The sequence below is a fragment of the Falco biarmicus genome, chromosome 3 (assembly GCF_023638135.1).
Source record: "Falco biarmicus isolate bFalBia1 chromosome 3, bFalBia1.pri, whole genome shotgun sequence".
NCBI classification, from domain to species: Eukaryota; Metazoa; Chordata; class Aves; order Falconiformes; family Falconidae; genus Falco; species Falco biarmicus.
The window spans coordinates 18076414-18091984 of record NC_079290.1 but is presented as its reverse complement, the minus strand read 5'-3'; positions in this window follow the sequence as shown (position 1 = coordinate 18091984).

Here is a 15571-nt window from a genome sequence, read left to right as displayed (position 1 = left end):
GCTCCTGCTGGCCAAGAAGCTACTGAAAAGCTGAGCAATGAGATTTTTGCTTTAGGTGGGTGCCTCAGAGCTGCCAAGTGGATCTGAGCAATATACTGAGGAGTCTTGAGTGATGGCTGTTGGCAGAGTCATTGGAAATTCAGTTAGAAAGTATAGATTTAGCATTGTGTAAACCATTCCAGAGATAACTGCAGCACCTTATCATTGTGAGGAAGGCCAGTTACCGGTGCTGGCCTCAGCCATGCTGTACGCGCTACAGAAATCTCCAGGGGCTTCTGCAAGTGCAGGAATTTTCCTGTGCGACGCTCAACACTGATTAGGAATATGACAGTCAGGTCTGGAAAGGTCATGAATGAAATCCCCAGTCAACTGAATTTAATCAGATTTCTGCTGTGGCTTGTTTCAGTGAGCCTCAGATGCCACCTGTTAACAACAGGGAGGGCTCTGCCCTGGGAAACACAACCAGTAGATTTAGAGGTCTGTAGTGGTATCACTGTATCACAAGGAAAGGAAAAACGGATAAGCACCAGGGCTTTTTTTTTTCTTTCTTTCTTCTGTTCAAATAAATTATTAACATGCAATGTTTTGACTCGTTCGAGAAATTGTATTGTCTCATCCAGCAGTGGTTTTCCTAGATAACATTTACCTCTGACCACCACACCAGCGCTCTTCCCACTAGCTCCATTTCCAAGTTCGATGGATTGCACACCAATGCCACTAAACACTGGGGAAACAGTTACCTTTTACATCAACCACCAGTCCAAACAGCCAATAGCCGGACCCAAAGTTGCATATTTATGCAGTTAGAAAACATGCCAAAGCTTCTGAGAAAGCAGATAGACATTTTAACCTGCTTTCATTATTTATGTTGTCTTTTAGTCAATGCTGTGTACGTAATCAGCCAGTTATCTTCTGTCTTTACAAGGAAATTCTTACAGCTGCATAGGGAGAAACAAGAAAACCCTTTCACAATAGATTTTAGGGAATTACACAGGGAGTCGGATGTTCATCTGGCAATGGGCCAGCACATGCTTCACATTAATTGCACAGTATTTATGCCAAATTAAGATGTGGCCCACTCTCCAAGGGAAGCTTCAAAAATTCAGTAACCCTGAAAATAACATGTAAAATCTTTCTTTTTTTCTCCCAAGGCATGGAGTTTCTCTTTAAAACTGTAAATCTCATTTGCAGGATAAGTAATTTTCAGTCTTTAACAACATATCTTACAATCTTAGGAAATGAGAGCTTCTTTACTGCTAGATAAATTAAACCTCCAGCAAGACTCATGCCACCATCAGGACTTCCTGGTCTCCTGAGGATGGTTAGTGGCGATGCACAAACCACACGCACTATCCCCTTCTCACTGCCTGTCTGTTCACACAGACCTGAACCACGGTCCCCGCGAGCAGACACTGCTCTTCAAGTCACCTGCTGCCAGCGATGCTCTGCAGCAACACCCACATCTGCTGGCAGCACCCACCAGGCTCACTCTTTTGCCCAGGATGCAAAGAATGAGGAGAGCACCCAGTGAGGGAGCAGGGAGATGGCAGGAGCATCCAGTTTGTGAGCAGGGAGATGGCCTTGGTGTCTTAATCTTTTCAGGCAGAGAGGATTAAGAGATTTCCCCCTCCACAAACACACAGAACAGCCAGAGCAGGGTGGTCCTGCTGCCCTCTCAGCTGCCAGTACCTGCCACTCAACTTCCAGGCACCCTCCCCTGAGCTGCTGGGAATGGGGAAACTCGCTGCAATACACTATCTTGCAGTCATTTATCAAGAAAAGCCATTGATGTCTCATTCTACTCCTATTTTTATGCATCAAATATTTGTTTTCCCCTACCAAGCGTGTAGAGACAGAGCTGCAACAGCTAAAGGGTCCTGGTTTTGCAGGCTGCGGCATAATGAAAAAATAAGGTAGTGTGGTGATTTGGTGGAATCAAGTTTTCCACACTTGTTCAGGAACTCCTGAATAATTCAGCGGTAGCTTTGCTTCCTGTGAGTAATGTACTCAGTCTTGAACTCGTGCCAGTAAAAACTTACATTCCATCATTGTGAATCTTCTGCTGTACAGAACACTCGCGGTGACGCTTACAGATAAACATTTAATGGGTTTTGGGTATGAATTTGCTCTGTGTGTGCTCCAGTAGAGACCCAGCCTCATGAATAACAACTGCTGACTGTTACTTAAATGCTCACGTAACACATTCGACTACAGTTTTCCATATCCCAAGTTGGTTGTTAGCTTGATTGCCTGAGATGGCTCAGGAGTCCCAGCATTTGCTGCCCCATCCTCTTCCTACTAATTCCCGGGCACCCCAATTTGCCTTTTTGACCACTGTTGAGCAACCAAGCCAATATCTTCATCACACAAGCTATCATAACCCACGTATGCTACTCCTGCATGGTAACGGATAGTTTGGAGACAAACATTTTTGTACATGAAGTTAGGATTGGTTTTTACCATGTATATCTCTGAACATTTACACATACTGAACCTCATGTTTTTCTGCTCAGTCACCATGCCTCAAAAGTTCCTTCTGGAATCCCTCACATTTGGTCTGATTTATTTTACTGCCCCAAAAGTTCAGTGCTATTATTGTTCGTTCCCTTTTCAGTCTGTTATGAATAATAATGAAGCATTCATTCATAAATAATGAAGCATTCAGCTGCCTTAGCCATGAAATCATTCCCTCCTTCCACAGGTTATTCGTCCCTCCCCTCCATGCAAGCTGAAAGAACTGAATTCTGGAGATGGTCAAAAGACAGAAATTGCAAAGTCAAGGTGTAGAAAAAATATGAGCAGAAAGAAAACTACATGAAAATACATACAGGTGGGAAAGGAGACAGCTTTCCTCCCAGCCTTACATTTATCTACCTGGGTCACAAATGGGGCTGGATCGGTCCCACACGCACCCCTTCCTGTGCCATGGTGGGACAGCACAGGGCCACCTCCCTGCGACCTGGCTCTACACACACATTCATGTGTGTCTGCAAAGGGGACAGCAGCATTTCAGCGTCCCCCTAAAGAAGGGGCTCCGTTTGCCTTAGTGGCACCACAGTCAGTGCCTGCTGCAGTGCCCAGAAAGGGGATTCTCTTGCTTGCCAGCAAGTGAGTTATTTTGAATAAATAAATCGACATCTTAAACCCATCCAGAGCCTGGCTTCTTTACAAAACAACAACATTTCTTCAAAAATAATTGCTTGAGGCTGATTGCTGAGCACTGCCCCTTTGGCACGTTAGGTCCCAAGCACGCAGGCCACAATTGCTTCTCAGCAGACCAGAGAAACACTGAGAGCAGCCACCAGCAATGGCGCTTCTGCACCACAGCTCCACGGCAGGGGGCCTGGGGCCCTCCTGTCATCCCCTCCACCCCATGGAAAGGAAGGTGGAGGTAGATGATGCTTTGCGACATGTCCGAGACTCCTCCTCCGTGCCTTAGGAAAGCACCACCCTGCAGACACATCACCCTCCAAACCTCCCACAATCATTCATACGTCCCCTCCTCCATGCCCCAGGGTTTATCTGCCATTTGTCTACCTCAATCTGTTCAAGCTCCGACGCCCAAGCAATGCATCAAGTGTCAGTTTAAGGGAATAAAATACAGGGTTTAGAAGTGAATAATAAAATGAAATTCCAGGAGTCCATGAGATCAGACTATGTGATCTCACAGCTGCTCCAAATCCTTAATAATAAGGTCCCCAAATACAAATCTTAAGCTCAAATATCATCACAGCCAAAGTATATTGTGTTTATAATAAATTCCCCTAAAAAATGTATTATTAATCAGCGCATGTATTTCTGCTAGTATATCTGACAACAAACTTACACATTTAAACTTTTAAATGTACATTTCTTATGGAACAAACCCTGTCTCTGCTCCTTCTGGCACTTCTCATTCGCAGCTTCTCCACTCACTGCAGTAGAACACCGTATTACACTGAAGGGATTACAACGATCTCTTTGCAGACCTAAGTCTAAATGAAACACTTTGCCACTTAAACAGAAGACAAGAGGTCTTCCAGTTAGAGACCCTTAAAAACCAGCAGGTATCAGGTAAACATTTACATTTTGATGAAACTACACTCTTCACTGGGAAATTATTCCACCTGCAGATTAGATTTATCTTAGTTAATAGTTAGAAATATCTTTGAATTGCTCCAAAATACAGAATCATAAAAAATGCCCAGGTGCAAGCGATGGCTGCCATTTGGTTCTGGCCGTTCACCTGCATGGGACGGCCAGCTTGCAGCACAGATGTAGGGAACACCTGGATCATACCAGTGCAACCAGTCCATCATTCCCAAAAATGTGAAAGAGGCTCTCCACACCTGATTTGCAGGAGCGTGGTGGTGCCTGTTGGATCTGCCCCAAGGGCTCAGTTGCTAAGCAGCCCTGGTGTAAATACCGTTGTACTCCAGGAGAACCTGCAAGTGAGACCCAGGAGAACGCTCTCTCTTCCAAAGATACAGCTAGTGGTTTACGTATTTTCATTTTACCCTCCTGTTTGCTATTTGTTTATTCAGGTTTATACCAAAAACCTCAAAAACAATGCCCGAGATTTTACAGCAGCCCTTCCAGAGGTTACAAAAAATAGGAATAAAATTTAATTGCTCACCAAGCTGCAAACTCCTGTCTGCCTCCAAATCATATTTGTCCTCAAACCCACCTTATCTAAAAGGCAACAAACACCACAGGCATCTCTGCCAGGTTAAACTCAGCAACACGTCTGTGTTTAGTGCACAGTGCACCAAGGACATCCTCTCTGCCAAAGAAGTGATGCTCTGAAAGTCTCTCTTCACCTGGCTCCTTTGCCTTCTCTAGGCTTTCAAGACCAGGCTGTAACCAAGCTACTGGCAGACGGGTGACAGCATACTTCTCTGCCACAGCTGCATGGCTCGCTAGACACCCGTCTTCTCTCTCAAACAGCAACTGAGTCTCAGCATTCTCTTTTCTAATTATCACAGCCATCTAAATACTTTTTCTTTCTTATCAGGGTCCTTACTAGAGTGAGAGGGTCTGAAGAGGTGGTTCCTGCTCATGGTTTCCCTGTGCTTAATGCTTCCAGTCTCAAGGGCTTTCGTTTCTGGTGATGGGTTTAAGCACCCCCATCCTCACCATGATTTCCTTCTGTACCAGTCACCGACCTCTGCTCATCTCTGGTCTTTGCATTTTCTCAGTCTTGACCAGCACCTGGGACAGGTACAATGACAACCTGAAAAGCCTCTGTGCAAAGGCACAGCAGATGATACCCCAAATGGGAAAGCCTTCATGAAATGGCAGGCACCAACAGCCTGAAGAACAGACTGCAACACAGTGTTGATTCTCTCTAAGCCTAATATTTACGTTTACTTTTAAAAACACAAGACATGTACCTGACCCCCTATGATCTCCTGTTTGTTTACAAATTGTCACAAACAATTGTTAAATGCTGGAAAATTGTTGCTGACAAGACCAGCCTCATTTCATGCTGAATTTTAAGTGTTCAGAGTCCAAGGCATCCTCAGAAGGCAGTAAAGGGAAGAGGCTCGCTCCAGCAGTTCAGCTCACATAAGACAGGACTGAACTTGCAAAAAGCAAATCCCAGCTCTTGCCACGGCTGCTGAAGGAGTCTCACACTGAAGCAGCTGTGTCATTGAAATAGAGATGGCCCCTGGGAGACTTTAAGGACACACACAAAAGCATTTGTTAGAAACAAAGAAAGTCTTTGTACAACTTACAACTGAGACACTTCTTGGGCAAATCCTTGATTTCTCTGGTTCAGATACTGCCTGTATCTGCAAGTTTGCACACGAAGCACCCTTTCTCTGATAGGGTCAAATTTGCAAGCATCAATGTTCTGGAGGTAATTTGCCTGTTAGGTACAGTTCCTCCAAGTTTCAAAATTCCCAGAAATCTTCAATTTTCCTCTAAATTTCAGTTTTAAGTCATTCCAGACATCCAGTCATATTCAGGATCCAACCCTGACCCACCCTAAGCGAGTCTCCTACCAGGCCAACTATTATTCGTAGCAGTCATCAACTGCCACACCATCCTCTGTTCTTCTCCTGTGTTTTTTGGACCCCGACTCTTCCCTTTTGCTATTCCCAGTCCTAGCGCTTGGTGAAAGCCTCCAGCATCCAGCCTGAGCCCAGAGACAACGGCTCTCACCAGCTCCCTGTCAGCCTGAATGTTATTTGGGTACTGAGATGGTGCCATGCGTTTGAGCATCAGTGCAGTCTGAGGAAACACAGGGAAATGAGCCCATCCAGAATAATTTTTGGCTCTGTTGGAAATGACTCTTCGTCACCCATCCCTGGAGCTGCTGAGCAGGGAAATGCCAAGGGCCTGCCTTTGCCATGAGCGCTGTGAAAGTCAGGGAGGAAAAGGTAAAGAAAAAAAGAATCTACCTCTTTGTCTACACGAGGCAGCAGGATTTCTTTCTTGACGGAGTAATGCAACCCTGCATTGCCATGGGTAGGGATCAGCAAGAAGTTCCTACTGCTCACCCGGAAAATCCTACAGAACAAGCATTTGCAATACTCCCAACATACAGGTTTACTGCAGGATCTCTGCTCGGACTCAGGTTCTGGTATAGAGAATTCACACTACTCTGAAAGGGGCCCAAAAGTCTTGCCTGCAAAAGAAACCCGAGATCCAGGGACCTAATGCAGACAGCTGGGAAAAAAAAATTTAAATGTTTTCATCGTGTCAGTCTCATGCATTGCCCAAGGTCACTCTGGGTATGACAGTTTAACCAGAACTTGTCAGTGCACTGTCTGATGGCCTCCCCCGGAACCCACAGACAGTGTAAAGCAGCAAGGAATGAAAAGCAGGCCTATTCAGGAAAATCAGGGTTGATTTGCAATTAAATAACAGCCTTTATGTTTTCCAATAGTTCTATTCCAGCAGCTTTAAAATCTCATTGTGTGCAAGATGTGTCTCTTACCTAATATTTGCATAAAGCTGATGATGTGCAACAGCTTTTATTAAAAGCATCTCCTCTCCAGTTTTTTTATTTACAATGATAAATATATTTAGAAGGAAAATCTTTTCTCCAGCTGCAGTCCCACAGCCCACTCACACATTAATTACACCAGCAATGCCTGGAACCCAACACCACTATTTAGCAGATGGTATTTCAGAAGCTCCTGTTGCTAACATCTTTTTCACCTGCATTACTGCGGGTTTTTTCCTTACGCCCACCACCCATCAACTGCAGATTACATCCAATCACCAGCCATTCTTTAAACTATAAATACTGAGGATGGTTTAGAATAAAATTCTTCAGTTTTCATCCCTCCCCTACAGACAGAAATGCCCTCTCCCACTGCTGTCACCTCCAGCTCAGAGCGAGCCCTCAAAATCTGCCAAGTTATTCTCTCCCAGTGACTCTCCAGTGTTGATGAGAAAATAATGGCTTTCCAAAGGAGAACAGATCAGAGGGTAGGGCTTATATTAAGTGGTTGCAATGAGATAAACTTGGCCTGTAGGAGAAAAACTATTTCATGCCAAGCTCTGCAAGCTGCAGAAGGATTAGGCTGCATTTCTCACATGCGTTCCAAATAACTCATTCCAGAGAGATCATGTCCTGCAGCTGTTGTACCCCCAGCCTGCTCCAAGCCAACTGACCTGGAAAGCCAACACCTTTGGGGATAACACACACACAAAGAGGAGAGAGACAGAAATAAGCAACAAATCAGAGATGCATTTTAAAAAGCAATAGAAATCCTGGTCCTGCTCTACTGCTGGTAGGGAGGCACAGAAGCGGACAAGCTCTTCTAGGACCACCCCCCCCCCTCCAGCTGTGGTATGTCAGACACAAAGGTAGCACCATGTATGTGGTATGCTTTTTTTTTTTTTTTCCCAGGAGCTTCTCCCTACTAGGAAATTCAAAGGCCCTTCTTCCAAACCAGGTTTCAACCACCAAATCCATCCCAGCATAATTCAAAACACGCACCCTTCCTTCTCTGACAAGAACTGAGAAGCCTGTAAAAGATAAAATGTGGGCTTGACCACAGAGAAGTTTCCAAGTTCTACCTACCAATGAACTTTTACCTGTACCATGCCTGTTTTCTCATATTTTTCACCAAAACCCTCTGAACAATTGCAGTTTCATTCCAGTGAAGATTTTTTTTTTCCCACAGGATAATAAAAATATATCCTTCGTACAGAATCGCATCATGGCTGAGGTGGGAAGGGACTCTAGAGATGGCCTAGTCCAACCCCTTGCTCGAAGTAGGCTCACCTACAGCATGTTGCTCAAGGCTGTGTCCAGTCAGGTTTTCAGTATCTCCAGGAATAGAAACTCTGCAACCTCTCTGGGCAATCTGCTCCAGTGTTTCAGCACCCTCACAATAAAATGTTGGGGTGTTTTTACAGTTAAATGGAATTTCCTGTCTTGACACTGGGAACCACTGAGAACCACCTGGCTCTGCCTTCTTCACACACCCCCAGTCAAGTATTCACACATGTGTAAGGTCCCCCTGAGCCTTCCCTTCTCCAGAATAAATAATCCCAGCTCCCTCAAGGCTTTCCTCATACAACAGATGCTCCAATTCCACCTTTGTTGTCTTACTGGACTTGCTCCAGCACCTCCATGTCTCTCCTGTACTGAGGAGCCCAGGTCGGGACACAGCACCTACAGGTGTCTCACCAGGGCTGAGCAGTGGAAGGATCACCTCCCTTCACCTGCTGGCAACGCTCTGCCTACTATAGCCCAGGGAGGCTGGTGGTTCACCGTTGCCACAGGGGCACGTTGATGGCTCACGGCCATCTTGGTGTCCACCAGGACCCCCAAGGGCCTTTTCTGGGGTCAGTTCCAGCCTGTAGCTGTGCACCGGGGCTACTCCTGCCCAGGGGCAGCATAGCATATCCCTATGCTGGACTCCATGAGGCTCCTGTCAGCACATTCCTCAGGCCTGCCCAGATCCCTCTGGACAGCAGCACACTTCTCTGGTGTATTAGCCACTCCTCCCAGTTTCTTATCATCTGCGAACATGCTGACAGAGCACTCTGCCCAATCATCCAGGTTCATTAATGATGTCCCAGTATCGACCCCTGGGTCGCCACCAGTGACTGGGCTCCAACTGGACATGGCTCTGGGCCCAGCCATTCAAGCAGTTTTCAGTCCACCTCATTGTCCACTTGCTAAAGGCAGGATAAACAACATCCATCTCCCTCCACTTGCCCACCGGGCCTATGTGACCTGTAGAACGCTATCCACATTCTCAGTACTGGATTCACTACTGAGAAATGGCATACGTGTAGCACACGATAAACTAAATATTTTAAAGTTCAAATAAAGATGATCCTTGAATTGTGATTCACTTTACGCGCTCATCTAAAACAACACACGCTTGTGCTCTGCTTGTGAACAACTAACGTAACATCAGTGTGAGGTCTGTATTATGAACAGTCAGGTGAGTAGCTATTCCTGCCCATATCTGCCCTCGGAAAGTACATTTGCTGCAGCTCCAACAGAGATATCAAGATAAATGTGCTCTTTGGTGAAAGGAATACGCCACAGCCATTCATATGCTGACTTAACCTCGTAGCCTCTTAAGTTAAATCCATCATCTATGTTAAGATTAATGAAGATTAAGTATGTGTTCCACAATACTCATGTTAATGAAGGTGGCTTTGTTTGAAGCGAGCTGAAAGGGAAATTTTGTGACTTCTCTCTGCTGTTGAGCTATACAGATTATGTCGTCCCCCCCCCTGCCTCCCCCCCAGTTTATTCTATTTCCATTTTAAAATGCAAAAAACCTGTATCTCTCTGCTAATTCAGTCATACAACATTTGCAAATCCCCTGCCCCGAAATCATAAGTAAAAAACATGCAGAATTCAAACCTTTCAAGCAGGTTAATCAAAGCAACAAAATACAGTCTCTCAAGCTCATCAACAAAAGCATCTCTGATTTTCACAGCAACACCCACCACCAGAGCTCAAAGAGTACTGGCTAGGTGCATCCCTGCGGTCCTGCTGCCCGCCTTCATATCCATAAAGGACCACACACCCCCACAGGCTTTTAATATAGTGGGTTCATTTGATAAGATTTTGAAGCATCTTTACTTATTTCTTGCTTTCAGTTTCTTAGAATTCTCAGTTTTTTCATTTCCCTACCCTCTATCCTGCTGACTCATCATCCCCCCTCCCCACCACCAGCCCAGTTTTTAACACCCAAATATTTTCTCTCACACTTCCCTGCTTAAACCCCCCATCCTTTGCACTCTAAAGCTCCACAGCAGCAGGCATCTCTCACATACACGCAACATCCCTGTTCAAAAAGGCTTTTTACATCCCATTTCAACAACCATGACATTCATTGCAACCTTCCATCCCATCTCCCCTTCACAATTAGGCTCCATTCCCTTCCCCTTTTTGCCACATGTGGGCTTCTGGCCATTTTCCAGGCCCCTCTCCCATGGCACTGAGGGTTCACTATGAGTAGCTGAACTTAGCGCTGTGCTGCTGTAACAGGGATTTTTGCATCCAGTGCCAAATTGATTTTTAGAAGCATCACAGGCTCCTACCGCGGATGTGAACCCAACTCTCTGCTGGTGCCAGACCTGGCGGGTATTTTGTGCCATCACTGGTGCTGTCCACCAGCAGCTCCCTCAGTCCATGAGCCTCTCCAGCAGACTCCTTCCCCTGTGTGACTGGAGGCCAAACATGGGGCCAGCCAGCGGGTCTGCAGCCCCAAGACGATACCTGAGGGTATCAGACAGGCTGAGGACACAGCTAGACAACAGGGGTGAAAACTTTCCACAGTGTCAATATCATGCCAGAATCTGTCACATTTGTGACAGAAAAAACAGCTGTTCGAGGTCATAAGGATAAACCTGCATTATCATTTGATCAAAATGATTCTGCACACACAAAAGGTTCTCATCTTAGAGTCACACAATCATAGAACCACGTAGGCTGGAAAAGACCTTTGAGATCATCAAGGCCAACCATTAACCTAGCATCACCAGTTCCACCGCTAAATCATGTCCCTAAGTGCCACACCTAAACATCTTCTAAATACCTCCAGGGATGGTGACTCAGCCATTCTCTGGGAGAACAGACCGACCCCCCCCTGCCTACAGCCCCCTGTCAGGGAGCTGCAGAGAGCGACAAGGTCCCCCCTCAGCCTCCTTTTCTCCAGGCTGAACACCCCCAGCTCCCTCAGCCGCTCCCCATCAGACTTGTGCCCCAGCCCCTTCCCCAGCCCCGTTGCCCGTCTCTGGACACGCTCCAGCCCCTCCGTGTCCCCCCTGCAGTGAGGGGCCCAACACTGAACACAGGGTTCCAGGTGCCGCCTCACCAGTGCCCAGTGCAGGGGGACGGTCACTGCCCTGGTCCTGTTGGCCACACACAAGCCAGGATGCTGTTGTCCTTCTGGGCCACCTGGGCACACAGCTGGCTCATGTTCAGCCGGCCGTCACCAGCACCCCCAGGTCCTTTTCCCCCAGCTGCTCTGCCCCAGCCTGTAGCGCTGCATGGAGCTGTTGTGACCCAAGTGCAGGACCTGGCACTGAGCCTTGCCAAAGCTCACACAATTGGCTTCAGCCCATCGATCCAGCCTGTCCATATCCCTCTGCGGAGCCCTCCTGCACTCAAGCAGATCAACACTCCCACCCAAACTGGTGTCATCTGCTAACTTGCTCAGGGTGCACTCAGTCCCCTTGCCCAGATCATCAATACAGATACTAAACAGGACTGGCCCCAGTTCTCAGCCCCAGAGAACATCACTTGTAACCAGCTGCCAGCTGAACCTAACTCCATTCACCACCATTCTTCGTACTTCGGCATAAAGCACACCCATCGGAGCCACGAGCAGCCAGTGTGGGAGACAGTGTCAAAGGCATTACTAAGGTCCAGGCAAGCACCATCCACAGCCTTTCCCTCACCCACTGGGTGGGTCATCTTGTCACAGGAGGAGATCAGGTTGGTCCAGCAGGACCTGCCTTTCATAACCCCATGCTGGCTGGGCCTGATCCCCTGGTTCCTCTAGGTTAAAGGAACATTCACACCTAACTCAGTGTTGGTGCTGTACCTTGCATACTATGAACTCTCTATCCAGAACATTTTCTGCAAGGAGACACTGAACAGTACTTACATATGTACTTGGATGTTAAAAGCTCATGTGAATTGATAAATGGTAAACGTACGGCATTGCAGAGGGCAGGAATCCACCGTTATCTATGGTGAGATGCTCTTTGTCTATGCAGAGATCTGATAGGCCCTATCAACTTTTAGTTAAAGAAATAAATTGGTGTGGCCTCAGCACAGCACAAGTTTACCCCAGGTAGACATGTCTTGTGCATGTGATGGATACTCATCCTGTGGCAGCTGCATCTTAAGTTTAACCAGGGCTTATGCTCCAGGAAAAGGGGCCTTCCCAGACATCCATCCTGTACCCTATATAAATACTGACCACTTCTAATAAAACCTATGTATCTCATACGGTGGAGAATCAGTAATGGCTGAAGCCCCGTTGTCAGTTCAATGAATTTCACGTAAGTCTTTGCACACTTTCCATTTACTAGTGTAATCTAGATACAGCCCTGCCAAATCTGCATCAAACTGCCCCAAAAGACCTGATACACCATTACCAGCATCTGTCCTGGCCCGGTTTCCCACACTGTACAGAGAACTCGAGACTATAAGAACAGCTTAGCAAAGAATCTGAGCTGCTCTTCCAAAAGTCACTTGATTTAAAACATTGAGGCAAATCTCCAGTACAGACAAGGAACTCTATTTCTCTCAGGCCAAGAATATTAACAGCCTCCCTCTTTTCACAGTGAAGGACAACAGCTTTTTTGTTGCTTGCCAACAGAAATGTCAGTCTGCCAATCCCACACCACCACCAGAAATAACACTCTTATTTTCAATTTAGCAGTGTCTAGTCCTGAAGGTGAAAGACTTTATTATAGCTTTGAGTTTGCTCCAAGTTTGGAGCCTGGTCACATTCAAATAAATTGCCTCATACACCTCTATTATTCTTCTCTTCACTTACACCAATTGCAAAAGTCACTCATCTTTCAGACCCTATTAGCCATGTATCAAAATCAGCCAGGAGTTACAAGAGTCAGGGAAATGAACGTGGGACAGCCCTAGGAGTTACCTGATCTGCAAATGCCTGTTTCACCGGGCTGGGTCCCTGCGGTGACTCAGACGTAGAGTGGTCTTTGCTGGCTTGTCTTCTCCCAGGATGCAGAGGACTAAGCAACAAACCTCCAAACCCAGCCCCGCAGCCCACCGCACGATGCACCATGAGAGCAGGATCCAGCCCCGAGGAGCCAGAAAGCTGCATGCCCTTCAAAAGCCATAAGGTGCCAACACTGCATTCACCTCACCTCCACCCCCCAAGTTTAAAGTCTAGGGCATAATTTACAGTTGGTCAGCTAAGCTTCCTCTTTGGAAGAAGAGAGACACAAGCATCCTCTGGAGATGTCTGTCTGACCCTCTGAGTGGCTCAGAGGTACGTGTAACTTCTAGAAAGCCACGCTTAAGTGAGACAAATCCTACCCCTCCAAACAGAACAACAAGCTCATGTGCCATAGGTTTCTCCAGCAACATTACTGGCAAAACTACCAGTTTCTATAAATTGATTCACTGTTTCTAAGATCAGAAAGAACAGTTTCCTCTTGCGGGTTGAGCATTTAATAGTTCTTGAAAATAATGAAAAAAAAACCCCACCTAGAAAAAAGACACGCACAAAGATTGTAAAACAGCAAAAAATATTAACGGTGTTCTCTGCACAGGCAGTCAGCAATGCCAAGGATAAGGAGTGTTTGACATAATCGGCATTTAGAAGACAAAGCAAAAATATTGCTGTTAATAAATAAATATATACACTTTTCCCTCAACTACTGCTCACACTTCAGCTAGCGACAGGATACTGTAAGAAGGATTCAAAAACGTTAAGAGGAAATCCAAACATTTTTAATACAAACTACAATCTAATTGCCCATGTAGAAAAAAATCTGGGAACAACTATTTAGTGTTAGTAGGCCTGGAAATTCGGAGATGAAAGAAAATGAAGAACATCTCCTTTGTGCAGTAATGAAAGCTGAGACAGTTTTTTGCAGACAGTAATATCAGGAGGAAGAAAAAGTTAACAGCCATAAAATTTTCCTATTTGTTATAGCTATCTCGTGGCAATCCCTGAAATACACCACCCTGTTTATAAGCACAGGAAAATGCAGTTTTATTTACTTGCAGAGAGAATGGTGCCACATGAGATTAATAGGATATACAGAAAAGAGCACTGTATCTCAACAGTGACTAAGAGTGGTTAGAAGAAGAGATATCTTTTCAACATATGAATATTTTTCAGTGTGCATATACACCAACCATGGGGAGGAATTACTTATATGACACACTGCGGAGTACTAATTCAAAGCAGCAAACTAGATAACAGTTAAAAATGAAGGTTAGGGAGAAAAAAAAAAAAAAAAAAAAAAGACCCCACTACTGAAATCAAAATATACCAAAGCTGTAGACCACAGTTTGCAAAAGAACTACGGTATTACCATGCCTGCAACATCACAGACACGATACTGGCAAGCATAGCCAGAACAGTCAGTCAGTCATGGACAGCAGCATCAACAGCTAAGGGTGTTTTTTTGTTTTGGTTTAGTGGTTTGTTTTTTTTTCTTAATGCTTACACATCTCCATAGCATCCATGCAGAGAAAAAAGCATGTTGAAAAAATGCAGAAACTCATCTGCCTTTCATTCTAACCCTCTATGCCACCACCACTTCTTCCACATTTTCTTACGGTCTGGAAGAAGCAAGAACAATTGCTCTGTCACCAACATATCCAAAGGAAGCTACCAGCAAACTTTACCCAGAATTAGATGAGGATGTGAGATAAAATATGCAAAACCCACAGTGCGTAGAAGTCAGGGACTGTTCCAGATGTAGGCAAGATCAGAGGACACGTCATCAGAAGACACCAACATGTCACTTGTCCTGCAGCAGACCATTTCTTTCTTAAACGGGTGCCTCCTGGCAGCAGGAGCTTTCCAAGCTCCAAGACTCTGCCCTTGCCCTCTGGTCTCTGCTTTTACAGGCACAAAGCATGGGCACTGTCCCACGAGGGACCCCGCTCCCCACTGGAATTACTGTCAATGACTGAGCTGGCTGGAGCTGTCAGTGTGGCAAGGCTCAGGGCACGTGGTGGCACTGGTGCAGTGTGGTCACCACGTCTCCTGCGCTGCCGTGGCCAGGCTTACAGACTGCATGTGGGCATCAGAGTCCCAACCCATCTGCTCACATTGCTGGATCGGACTATTTCCTAAATTCTTCCTAAAAAAACCCTACAGGAACCGAAACAGAGATTCATTTGACTAGATCAGATCACACGTGTGCGTGAATCAGAGCATATCTTGGAGACATATTTAAAGGGCTTTCATCAGAACATTTTTAACTCTATTTGCATGAATCAATGAGACAAGCCAGATTATTTTGATGGTGGATTACACTGAAAAAGTCTCTTCCACAACATCCAGGGCCACCTGATCAGGATATATAAACAAGATCAATGCCATTAACAGAAAGCAACAGAAGGCTGCACGTTTAGTTCAGAGAGCAAGCAGCA